Source organism: Macrotis lagotis, chromosome X (assembly GCF_037893015.1).
Source record: "Macrotis lagotis isolate mMagLag1 chromosome X, bilby.v1.9.chrom.fasta, whole genome shotgun sequence".
Classification (NCBI taxonomy): Eukaryota; Metazoa; Chordata; class Mammalia; order Peramelemorphia; family Peramelidae; genus Macrotis; species Macrotis lagotis.
The window spans coordinates 614620426-614633264 of record NC_133666.1 but is presented as its reverse complement, the minus strand read 5'-3'; the positions used below and the strand labels follow the sequence as shown (position 1 = coordinate 614633264).

Genomic DNA, 12839 nt, shown 5'->3' with positions numbered 1-12839 from the left:
TCCATCCCAAGAGTTTCTAGGACAAACCTCCCATTTCAATTCCATATGGCTTTCTTCTTTTCCCCATAATCTACCCCTTAATCCTCCTCTCCTCCAGTACTTCCTCCTTGGGGCCTCCCTAGATGGGAACTAGAATATAAGCTTCCAAGATGTTCAACAAGAAAGCACAATTTTTTTCTTCATTGAAGTTTTTCAAATTGGGGTACTGATCACCCCATATCACTGATAAATATTTTTTTAAAGTAATCCAACAATCAGCTATTATGTTCCAGGCAATGGGGATAGTGACTTGACCTATGATTCGTTTATTATAAATACCTTCCAGAAGAAAAAACTCTCTTTGAAGATGTAGGTCAGCATAATATCTTCCACTTAGCATCTTATTGCTTAAAGGACTGAGATATTATATGATATGTACAGTGTAACATATGTGGCATGTATCATAATTTAGACTGAACACCATATCTTTTGACTCCAAAGGTAGCACTTAGTATGGATAAGGAGGTGGGGACACAAAAACTGAGATAGATGAAAACATTAAGAAGCTCCCAGTAAAGTGACATAGTAGTCATAGTACCAGGTCTGAAGTCAGAAAGACTCATCTTCATGAAGTCAAATCTGAACTCAGATACTTAATAGCTATATAATTCTGAGTAAGTCACTTAACCCTATTTGCATCAGTTTTTTCATTTACAAAATGAGCATGAGAAAAAAAAATGGCAAACTACTTTAGTATCTTGCCCAGAAAATCCTAAATGGATTCATGTGAAGAGCAGAAATTTGTTAAAACAATTGAACAACAAGATAGTTCAGGAAATAAAAATTATATAAAGGATATCTACATTTTTTTTGGAGGAAAGAGATATATATTAACAAATTGAGGAAACTGGAAAATTCTATTGAAAGAGGTGGCATTTTAACTAGTTTTTGAAGAAAGTCTTCCTAGAAGCTGGAGGATATTCCAGTGTGGCTGGCAATATGTACAAAATCTTGGTAGTATAATATGGAATATCATGAATGGGTAACAGCAAGCAGGACAGCTTGACAAGAGAGTAGAATAAATAAACAGGATGAATGATATGTGCAAAGATCCTAGACCATGTGGCCTCCATTTAAGGTTCCTTCCAACAATGAGATTCTATGCTTTTAGAAAAGTAAAGTTTCTCCTAAAGGAGCATGACTAGATAGGGGCAATTATAAAACAGGGAACTATACAAACAGGATAAGTTAAAATATAAGGAAATATTTAAACTGAAGAACAGAAGACTTTGGGGAAACAAGTTTGGTACCTTAAATTATTTGAGGCACTATTATGGTACAAAGGGAGTCAGGTTATTCTTTTTGACTTTCAAAGACGGACTTAAAAGTAATGATTTGAAGCTGCTAAAACATAGATTTCAGCTTGATGTAATGGAAAACTAACATTTGAGTCTGGGAAGGTAAATTGGTTGCTTAAAATTAGTGAGCTCACCATGACTGGAAATCTTGAAGTTCATAGTCACCTATTTAGGATTTACAGATGATAATCAGTACAGATTAGTTCTACAATGCAACAGCAGCCAACGGGTATTTATTTTGTGTTTTAAGTATTGTTTTACATGTTGATTTAGAATAATAAATTAAATATAGCATAGCTATCTACCATTATAGAGCCTATAGTACAATTTAATTGTTGCCTACTGTTTGTCATATTGACTCAGTTCTTCAGTCTTCCCTCTCTTTTTACCTGTCCCTGCTTTCTAATAGAGACATAGGGTCACACTCCTCATCATAGTTCCTTATTTATCAAATGTTCAACTCTCTTCAGTATTTGACAGATTTAACTTTTTGAAAACTTTCAAGAGTTTGGACAATCTTCAGTCTCTCAGTGCCATGTTTCCCCTCCAATTTAATAGAGAAAATTTTCACCCTTCTTAAAGGGGTAACAGGCCACATATACAAATTTGTACATCATTTACATATTAATATTTGTTTATCACTGTTTTATCTGCTCCATATCTATTGTGATTACATCAACTTGAGTGGGGAAAATCCCCTCTACATTTAAAACATGGAATTTCAAAGCTAGAAGGATCCTTAAAACACAGAAAGATCATTGCAGTTGGAATGACTTTTAGAACATAGAATCAAAGAGGGTTAGAGATGAATGCAACTTGGACTGGAAAATATGAGAGAAGAGATTATGAGAGTTATGAAGAACTTTGCCAGTTATCTAGATTACTAGTGTAAATATGATGTTCAAAATATTTTTTCTAATTTTTATTCCATCTCATATCCTTTAAGAGTTAAACAAACTGAGACTCAGGAAAAGAGAAAAAATTAGCCCAAAGTTATTGACTGAGCCAGGTCTAGTCTCTAGTCTTTTTGATTCCCATTCCAGAGCTCCATCTATATCCATCAAACTAGACATTGAATGAGAAAGAATCTAGTAATTTTTCATTTTATTGTGTATCTGAAGATCTTTAAGTAAGATATTTCAGAGTATTCTCATTTTGGAATTGACTGAATTATCCTGACTGAAAGACTACATGGATCCATCCTCTCTTAATTTAAAGTGGTCTGTGTGACACCTCCATTTTGGTGGCTGGAGGTGGGCTATTTAGAGTTAGATTATCTTCAAAACCATTCTGGGAAGACTCTAGAGAAACTGACATTTGAAGAGAGATTGAACTATGAGGTGAAAGGCATTTGACTTTAAAGGAATACAAGTGGCTAGCAACCTGAGAATAGACCTTGCTGTTAAGTTTAATAGAGGCACCCATTGTGCTGGCTTAGAATGTTACAGGCCTTCAGTGTTCCCAAGCAGCTGTAATGAGAGAGGATGTTAACAATCAGGGGAGACTGTTCAAATAACCCCTTTGTGGGTTACTCCAAGCTCATTTTCTTGGTAAGAGTATTATGAGGTCTACTATAATGGACCAAGATGCCCATCGCTCTTCCTGTCTCCCTGGGTAGACTGTTTGCAGGAGCCCTAATTAACACCAGACAAGAGTCATTTGTATTCTTTACAAGTGTTGGGTCTTTCTCTGAGGAATATTTCCCCCTTCGGGAAAGACATTTTAACTAGCTAATATTTTTATGATTAGACAAGTACAGCTTTCTTAAATAAAGTGCCCTCTCCTCTAATAAGTGTAAGTACAGAATGGATCAAGCTATGTAAATAATTCATCTCCCTGTGGGGTGTGTTGCATATATGTGTTTATGTTTGTGGATTTTTTTGTTTGTTGGGTTTGGGGGGGTCTTTCAAATTTTATTTCTTTTGTTTGTTTGAGTGAGATATCAATTTCTTTTATAACTGCTCCAAGGATGAGGGATATCATTTGGGTGATTCTGTTCCCAACAACATAGATCCCAATCTCCATGAATCTTCATGAGATTCTGCAAAGTATAATCAAAATAAAAATAGAACAAAGCAAAGCAAAAAAAATCCAACAATAATCCTACATTCAAGGTATTAGGCTGAACTGAACTGAACTCTAATCAATATTGCTTTTCTTGACCTAAATAGCAAACTATAGTTATGGTGTGAGATATAGATTGTCAGAAATGGCTGAGATGTTGATATGTCTTGTTTAACTATTCATTGTTTTATAGTGTCATGTCACAGCTCATTGGGGAGTGATGACTATATAAAAGATGAGAAAAACCACCAATGAAACATGTATTTAAAAAAGAAAGACCCTTCAGTTGAAAATAAATAAAAACAGTGTGGTATATGAATGTAATGGAATATTATTTTGTCATAAGAAGTGATAAATAAAAATAATGCAGGGAAATATAGGAAGGCAAGAACTTCTGTGAAGCAAAATAAATGGAACCAGGAAACCAATATATATAAAATGACTATAGCAAAATAAATTGAAAGAACCAAAGAAACTACATGTTGTTTAATTATAATGAACATGCTTGAACACAAGAAATGAGGGAGAATATGTATCTTGAGAAATAGGTGAGGCAGATTGGTGGCACAGTGAAAAAAGAGCTGGGTCTACAGTCAGGAAGACCTGAGTTTAATATCAGTTGAGACACTCTTTAGCTGTATGATCCTGAACAAATCCATTAACCTTAGTTTACTTCAATTTCCTCAACTGTAAAATGAGGACAGTAATAGCACCTTTCTTACATGACTGTTGTAAGGATCAAATGATCCTCACAGAATCTGTTACATAGTAGACATTATATGAATTCTAGCTAATATCATTGCTATTATTAATGTTGTTCCTTCTCTCCGTTCTTTGAAGTGTGAAAGATGACATGTATTGTCAGACACATTCAATGTGTTGTCTGTACGATACTGTCCTATGCTTTCCCCCACATTCTTTTCTTATGTAAAATCTATATGCATGTATGTATACATTTGCATAAACATACACATTTGCATATATATATATAATGAATGTTCACTACCTGGGCAAGGGAAAAGAGAATGTATTTGATAGAGTCAAGATACAAAATGAAGCATGCAGTTTTTTTGGACATGGACTTTTTTTTAAAACTTCCCCTCCTAAAATAGACTAAAAAGGAGAAAATAAAGACTTGTTTTTTGGAAAAGTATTATTAATTTTTTAAACAATTGTTAATTGAAAGATAGAATACAATTAAAAAGAAATCAAGTCAAGTCAACAAGCCTTTATCCTGTTATTTATTTAGTTTGTGCTAGTCTTTGTGCAAAATGCTAGGGATGCTAAGGCAAACAAAAACAAAAAGAATTGAGATTCAGGGCAAAATTCTTCAGTAGGATGGGGAATACAGAAGTAAAGAGATAATAATAATAATGACCTAAGTAGTAGTTATGTAGTACTTACTATGTGATAGACAGTATGTTAAATGTTTTACAATAATGTCATCTAAGAAAGAAGGAAGCTGAAGCATGATAGTCAAATCTAGATAGAGATCAAAGTAAATCCATTCTGGACCAAGGGAAGGGAACAGAGCAAATGAACAAAAAAAAAATGAAAAGTATGTAAAAAAATGGATCAGAAAAACATTAAAATGAATTCACTGGAAACATGAGAGAGAAAAGAGAGAAATAAACATCTAAATGAGGAAATAATGAATGGTTTTATTTTAAAAAATACATTATTGACTTCCAGCCAAGATGGCAGAGAGAAGACAGATGCTGTGATAGGTGTTCTCTCTTGCTCCTCAGAAATAACATGAAAGAAACCTCTTATTAGAAATTCTATCAACAAAAGGCAGAAAGAGAAGTTAAGAGAACACCACCTACCAAGAAGGTCTGTCTCAGAGGACTGTGAGTGAACCAGGAGATGAGAGTAGAGGATCAATGCTGGGGATGGCAGCTGTGGGAGATCAGAGGGTTAGCCTCAGTAGTGGAGACTCAGGTGAGTGGCGGGTAGGAGATCCAGTTTTAGCTGTGAAGTCTTTGACCAGAGGAGAAGAACTAGGAGAGGGTGAGTTCCAGCACTGAGTCTCACAGAACAACCAGCTGGGCCAGGGATCTGAGCGCCATACTTTTTTTGGGGGGGTGGGGTTTGCAGGGTAAAGGGGTTTAAGTGGCTTGCCCAAGGCCACACAAGCTAGGTAATTGTTAAGTGTCTGAGACCGGATTTGAACCCAGGTACACATTGATTCCAAGGCCGGTGCTTTATCAATTATGCCACCTAGCTGCCCCTGAGCTCCATACTTTCAGTGGAGCCTTTTGCCCAGAACAAACCCCCCACACACACCCTGTTGAACTCACTCAACAGAGGGAGATTAACTCCTTCCCCCAGGGCCCAGCCCAGTTTTCAACGTCAACTCAGACCCTGATGCTGAGGACCTCACTCCAGAGAAAGCAACAAGCACCCCTACTGGCTGACCCTTGGAATTGCTAAACCAAGTTAACAAAGCCTCTAGGATCTTCCAAACAAACCTCTGAGAGCCACTCCCACAACTCAAGATGAATAAAGGCAAGAGATAAGGTGGGAGCATGCAGAAATACTTAGAAGAAACAGATTCTAACCCAGAAAGATCTAGCACTACTGAGGAGAATATTAATTGATCTCCAGCCCAGAAAGACTTCCTCGAAGAAATCAGGAAGGAGTTTAAAAATCAATTGGACAGGAGCCAAGATGGCAACAAGAACGGATCTTGTCTTAGGCGCTCTCTCATAAAACTCATAAACTAAGGACTCTAACTAAATTTTCTAGAGACAGAACCAAAAGAGGGGAGTGAAGAGAGACTGCAGAGCTCTTCCCCTAGAACAGGAGGCTGGGGCTCTGACCACATTCAGATCCTGATCACAGTCTAGGCCCCCCCATAGAACAGTAGGTGCCTCCCCCCACCTCAGCACAGTGGCAGAAGGGGATGCATATGGTCACTCACAGACCAGGAGGGAGGACAGAGCATCACACACTGAGACCCTTGTGGGAGTGTCCCAAAAGCTCAGGAAGCACCCCCAAACCATGCTCAGGCTGAGAAAATGAGCAAGCAGAGAAACAAGGGGAACCCCATTGAGAAATATTTTGCATATGAGCCCAAGAAGGATCAAAATACGCAGTTGAAAGGTGAGGAAGCACAAGCTCCTGCATCTAAAGACTCCAAAGAAAAACATAAATTGGTCTCAGGCTATGACTTTGAAAATGAAATGAGGGAGTGAGAAGAAAAACTGGGAAAATAAATGAGAGAGATGCAGGAAAAACATGAAAATGAAGTCAGCAGCCTAGTCAAGGAAATCCAAAAAAAATGCTGAAGAAAATAGCATGCTAAAAACCAGCTTAGGTCAAATGGATAAAACAGTTCAAAAAGTTATTGAGGAGAAGAATGCTTTAAAAAGCAAAATTGGCCAGATGGAAAAAGAGATAAGAAAACTCTCTGAGGAGAACAAATCCTTCAGACAAAGAATAGAACTCAGGGAGATTGATTAATTTATGAGAAATCAGAACTCAATACTTCAAAACCAAAAGAATGAAAAATTAGAAGAAATTGTGAAACATCTCATTGAAAAAACAACTGATATGGAAAACAGACTTAGGAAAGATAATTTAAAAATTATTGGAATACCTGAAAGTCATGATCAGGAAAAGAGCCTTGACACCATTTTCAAAGAATTACTACAGGAAAATTGCCCTGATATTCTAGAAGCAGAGGGCAAAATAGAAATGGAGAGAATCCACAGATCCCCCCAGGAAAGACATCCCAAAAAACCCACCTCTAGGAATATTATAGCCAAGTTCCAGAACTCCCATGTCAAAGAGAAAATATTAAAAGCAGCCAGAAGGACAAAGTTCAAATATCAAGGAGCTGCAGTCAGGATCACACAGGGCTTAGCAGCAACTACATTGGAAGCTTGTAGGGCTTGGAATATAATATACCGGAAGGCAAAAGAGTTAGAATGTAGCCAAGAATCAACTAACCAGCAGGGCTGAATGTCCTCTTCCAGGGAAAAAGATGGACTTTCAATGAACCAGGGGAATTTCAAATGTTCCTGTTGGAATGGCCAGTTTTGAACAGAAGGTGTGATCTTCAGATACAGGACTCAGGTGAAGCATAGAGAGTAGAGGAGACGGGGAAAATATGAGAGACTTAATGATGATGAACTGCATGTATTCCTGCATATAAAAATGACACTGATAATACTCATATGAACCTTCTCAGTTAATAGAGCAGGTAGAAGGAGCTTTTATAGTTGAAGCACAGGAGAAAGCTGAATTTGAAGATAAAATATGAGGTAAAAATGGAGTCAATAGAAAAAAGGGAAATGTAATGGGAGAAAGAAAAAGGAGAGGGGGAATAGGCCAAGATATTTCATATAATAAGATTTTTCTTTATTGCAATGAGCTATTGCAATTTTATGGAAGGGGGAAGGCAAGGGGGAATGAGGGAATCTTTGCTCTCATCAGAGGTGGTTAGGAGAAGAAACAGCATATATACTCAATGGGGTATAGGCATCTGGAGTAAGAAGGGGGTGGACAGGGGGAAGGGGGATGATATGAGTGATAGAGGAGAAGATGTACCATGGGGGGAGAGTGGGCAGATATAACTCATTTTCTTTTTTACTTCTTGCAATGGGCTGGGATTGGAAGGCCAGTCCGGGACCATAGGGTCAGGTGGATGGTGGGCCTAAGGGGTGGTATGGGGGCTTAGGGCCTATTGGCTCCAGTACCAGGGATCTGTCTGCTGCACCACTCAGATATCCTACAGCAGAATCAGTGAAAAGAGAGAGAAAATATAGTACATGGTAGTGGAGAAATATGAAAGGAGGGAGTTGCGATCAGCAATGGCAACATTGGAAAAATATGGAAGTAACTTTTGTGATGGACTTATCATAAAGAATGTGATCCACCCATGACAGAGTTGTTGGTGTTGGAACAAAGACTCAAGCACATTTATTATTATTATTATTTGGGGAGGGGTGCAGGGCAAATGGGCCTGGGTGGCCTGCCTGTGGCCACATAGCAGGGTGATCATTGGGTATCTGAAGCTGGATTTGGACCTGGGTGCTCCTGACTCAAGGGCCAATGCTCTGTCTTCCACCCAGCCACCCCTACTATTATTTTATTTTATTTTTGGTCTTTCCCCCCCCCTTTTTTTTGGTTTTTACAGGGCAGTGGGGTTGGGGTGGTTTGCATGTCACATGGCTGGGTGATTGTTGGGTGTACAGGACCAGATGTGGGCTCAGGTGCTCATGGCTCCAGGGCTGGTGCTCTGTCCATTGCACCACCTGGCCATACCTACAATTATCACTATTATTTTTTTTAATTTTAATTTTTTCTCTCCCTTTTACTTTATCGCTCAAGCAAGTCTATATTTATGGGAGGAGGGGATATTTTGGTTACTCTTAAACAAGAATATTTTATTAATGTATAAAAAACATTATTTGTACAAAATGAGAATAAATATTAAATAAAGACAAGAATTACTGACAAAAAATTCAATTGGACAAACTGGGAAAAGAAACTCAAGAGAAAATTAACATCTCGCAACAAGAAACCAAATCCTTGGAAAATATTATTGGACAAATACAAAATGACAATAACTCCATCAGATCTTCAATTGGGCAAATGCAAAAAGAAAATGATTCAAATCCTCAATTGGGAAATGCAAGAAGGAAACAATTCTCTCAAAACTACATTTGGGCAAATAGAAAAGCCTGTCAGAAATAGAATGGACCAACTGGAAAAGGAGTTACAAAAGATGTATGAAGAAAAATCTCTTCTAAAAAAAAGAATTGAATTGGCGGAAACTAATGACTTCATGAGACAACAAGATTGTGTTAAAACCAAAAGACCAAAAGAATAGAAAAAAACATAAAATGCCTCATCAGCAAAACCACTGACCTCGAGAAGTGATAAAAAAAAAAAGGGAGAATCTGAGAATTATTGGCCTTCCTGAGAACATTGAAGAGAAAAAATCCTGGACTTAATATTACAGGATTTAGTGATGGAAAATGGCCCTAATATCATGGAACCAAAGGGTAAAATAGTTATTGAAAGACTACATCCATCCCCTCCAGAAAAAGATCCTAAAATGAAAACTCTAAGGAATGTTATGGCCAAATTCCAGGGCTATCAGATAAAAGAAAAAATTCTGCAAGCAGCCAGTAAGAAAAAATTAAATACCAAGGAGCCACAGTAAGGATTATGCAGGACCTGGCTACAGCAACATTAAGGGACTGAAGGGCATGGAATGAGATATTCCAAAGAGAAAGGGAGCTTGGAATGCGCCAAGAATCCAGTATCTGGAAAAGCTGAGCCTTCTCTTCCAGGGGAAAATGATAGACATTTAATGAAAAGGGAGACTTCCAAGATTTCATGATGAAAAGACCAGAGCTAAATAGAATATTTGGACATCAAACAGGAGGCTCAAGAGACACATGAAAAGGTAAAAAAAGAGGCAGATAGGTGGCACAATGGATAGAGCACCATCCCTGGAGTCAGGAGTACCTGAGTTCAAATCCAACCTCAGACAGGTAATAATTATCTAGCTGTGTGGCCTTGGGCAAACTACTTAATCCCATTTGCTTTGGGGGGGGGAGGTAAAAAAAAAACCAAAATGGCTATACAATAAGATGAAACTGGCTACATACCCACTTGGGAGAAAGAGTTTTATAACTCTTGAGAATTGTAATTCTGTTAGTATACATAGTCAGAAGTGATGGACACTCATAACTTTTTTGTGACTCAGATAGAATGATTTAAAAATAACACCTCCTTAAAAAGGGTCAAAGTAAGCATGGAGATTGGAGGGAGACTGAATGGGGTAAATCTCATTATATCAAGAGGTACAAAAGACCAATTGTAATTGAGGGGAAGAAGGGAGGAGATGAGAACCACCTGTATCTTCATCTCATCAGACTTGGATTAAAGTTAATTTAGACACACTTAATGAAGTTAAGAAATTAATCTTACCTTTAAAGCATTAAAAGGGGATAAGAGGAGGGGAGGACCAGGAGGGGGAGAAAAAGGGAACTAACAGAAGGAAGGGAAGAAGGGGAAAAGGGAAAGGGGAAAAAAAGGGGAGGGGTTTATATAAGAGGGCTAGCACATTGAAAGGGGAGGTATTCAGAAACAAAACACTGGGGAATTTGGATAAAGAAAAAAAGGGGGAAATAGGAACAGAAGGAAGATAGCATGGAGGACAATAAACAGTAATTATAACTTTGAATGTGAATGGGATGAACTCTTGCTGAAAACATAAACTAATAGTAGAGTGGATTAAAAACCAGAGTCCTACAATATACCCCTTACAAGAAACACACTTGAAGCAGAGAGATACATATAGAGTAAAGGTAAAAGGTTGGAGCAAAATATATTTTGCTTCAGTTGAAGTGAAAAAAACAGGGGTAGCAATGCTTATCTCAGACAAAGCAACTGCAAAAATAGTTAGCAGTGAAAGAGATAAGGAAGGAAACTATATCCTCCCAAAAGTTACCATAGACAATAAAGACAATATGTATGCACCAATGGGATAGCATCCACATTCTTAGAGGAGAATCACAAAATAAATAAGAAGGAAGTTAAGGAGGTAAATAGATTTTTAGAAAACCTAGATATGATAGACCTATGAAGAAAATTAAATGGTGCTAGAAAGGAATATACTTTTTTTTGTTGTACATGGCACTTAGACAAAAATTGACCATGTACTCGGGCATAAAATGCCTAATGATCAATTGCAGAAAGGCAGAAATAGTGAATACATCTTTCTTAGATCATAATGCAATAAAAACCACATGTAATATTGGACCAAGGAGATACAGATCCCAAACTAATTGGAAACTAAATAAACTCATTGTAAAGAATGAGTGGATCAAGCAACAAATTATAGAAAGAATTAATTATTTCATCCTAGATTATGACAATAATGATACAACATACCAAAACCTATGGGATACATTCAATGCAGCTGTCAGGAGATATATATATTCTATCTTTAAATGCTTGAATAAATAAATTAGAGAAAGAAGAAATCAACCTAATATGCAACTAAAAAAATTAGAGAAAAAATAAATTAAAACTCCCCCCAATTAAATACCAAATTAGAAATTCTAAAAATTAAAGGAGAAATTAATAAAATCAAAAGCAATAAAACTATTGAACTTATAAATGAAACCAAGATCTCGTTTTATGAAAAAAAAACAAAAAAAAATGTTAGACCTCTGGTCAATTTAATTAAAGAATAGAAAGAAGAAAACCAAAATGCTAGTATCATAAATGAAAAAGGTGAACTCACCACCAATGAGGAAGAGATTAATGTAATAATTTGGAATTACTTTGCCCAACTCTATGCCAATAAATTTAACAATTTGAGTGAAATGAATGAATATTTACAAAAATATAAGTTGCCCAGATTAAATGAAGAGGAAATAAAAAAACCTAAATAACCCTTTCTCAGAAAAAGAAATTCAACAAGCCATTATTGAATTCCCCAAGAAAAAATCTTCAGGGCCACATGGATTCACAAGTGAATTCTTTCAAACATTTAAGGAACAATTGTTTTCAATTCTATATAAAATCTTTGGAAAAATAAGTGAAGGTGGAACTCTGCCTAACTCTTTCTATGACACCGATATGGTGCTCATACCTAAACCAGGAATAGTTAAAACAGAGTAAGAAAATTATAGACCTATCTCCCTGATGAATATAGATGCAAAAATCTTAAAATCTTAGCAAAATGATTACAACAAGTTATCACTAGGATAATACATTATGATCAAGTAGGATTTATCCCAGGAATGCAGAGTTGGTTGAACATTAGGAAAAGTGCTAGTATAATTAAGTATATCAATAACATACTTATCAGAAATAATATGATCATATCAATAGATGTTGAAAAAGCTTTTGATACAATACAGCACCCATTCCTAATAAAAACACTAGAGAGTGTATGAATAAATGGTTTGTTCCTTAGAATAATAAGCAGTGTCCATCTGAAACCATCAACAAGCATCATATGCAACGGGGATAGGTTTGAGGCATTCCCAATAAGATCAGGGGTGAAACAAAGATGTCCATTATCACCACTACTATTCAATATCGTATTAGAAATGTTAGCCTCAAGAATAAGAGAAGAAAAAGAAATTGAAGGAATTAGCATAGGGAAGGTGGAGACAAAACTCTCACTCTTTGCAGATGACATGATGGTATACCTAGAGAACTCCAAAAAGTTATCTAAAAAACTCCTAGAAATAATTAGCAACTTTAGCAAAGTAGCAGGATATAAAATAAACACATTAAATCCTCAATATTTCTATATATGTCTAGCAAGATACAACAGAAAGAGCTAGAAAGAGAAATCCCATTCAAAGTAACCTCAGACAAAATAAAATACCTGGGAGTCTACCTGTCAAGGCAGACTCAAAAACTTTTTGAAAGCAATTACAAAAATCTTCTCACACAAAT

At 36.5% G+C, this 12839-nt stretch overlaps 1 long non-coding RNA gene across 1 annotated transcript; it reads left to right on the top strand.

The window, feature by feature from the left end:
• The first annotated feature begins 2800 nt into the window (after positions 1-2800).
• LOC141502413 (uncharacterized) lies at positions 2801-3720 on the top strand. Its single transcript, XR_012472521.1, has 2 exons — positions 2801-2887; positions 3595-3720. It is a non-coding gene; the product is annotated as an uncharacterized LOC141502413 (long non-coding RNA).
• The last annotated feature ends 9119 nt before the right edge of the window (positions 3721-12839 follow it).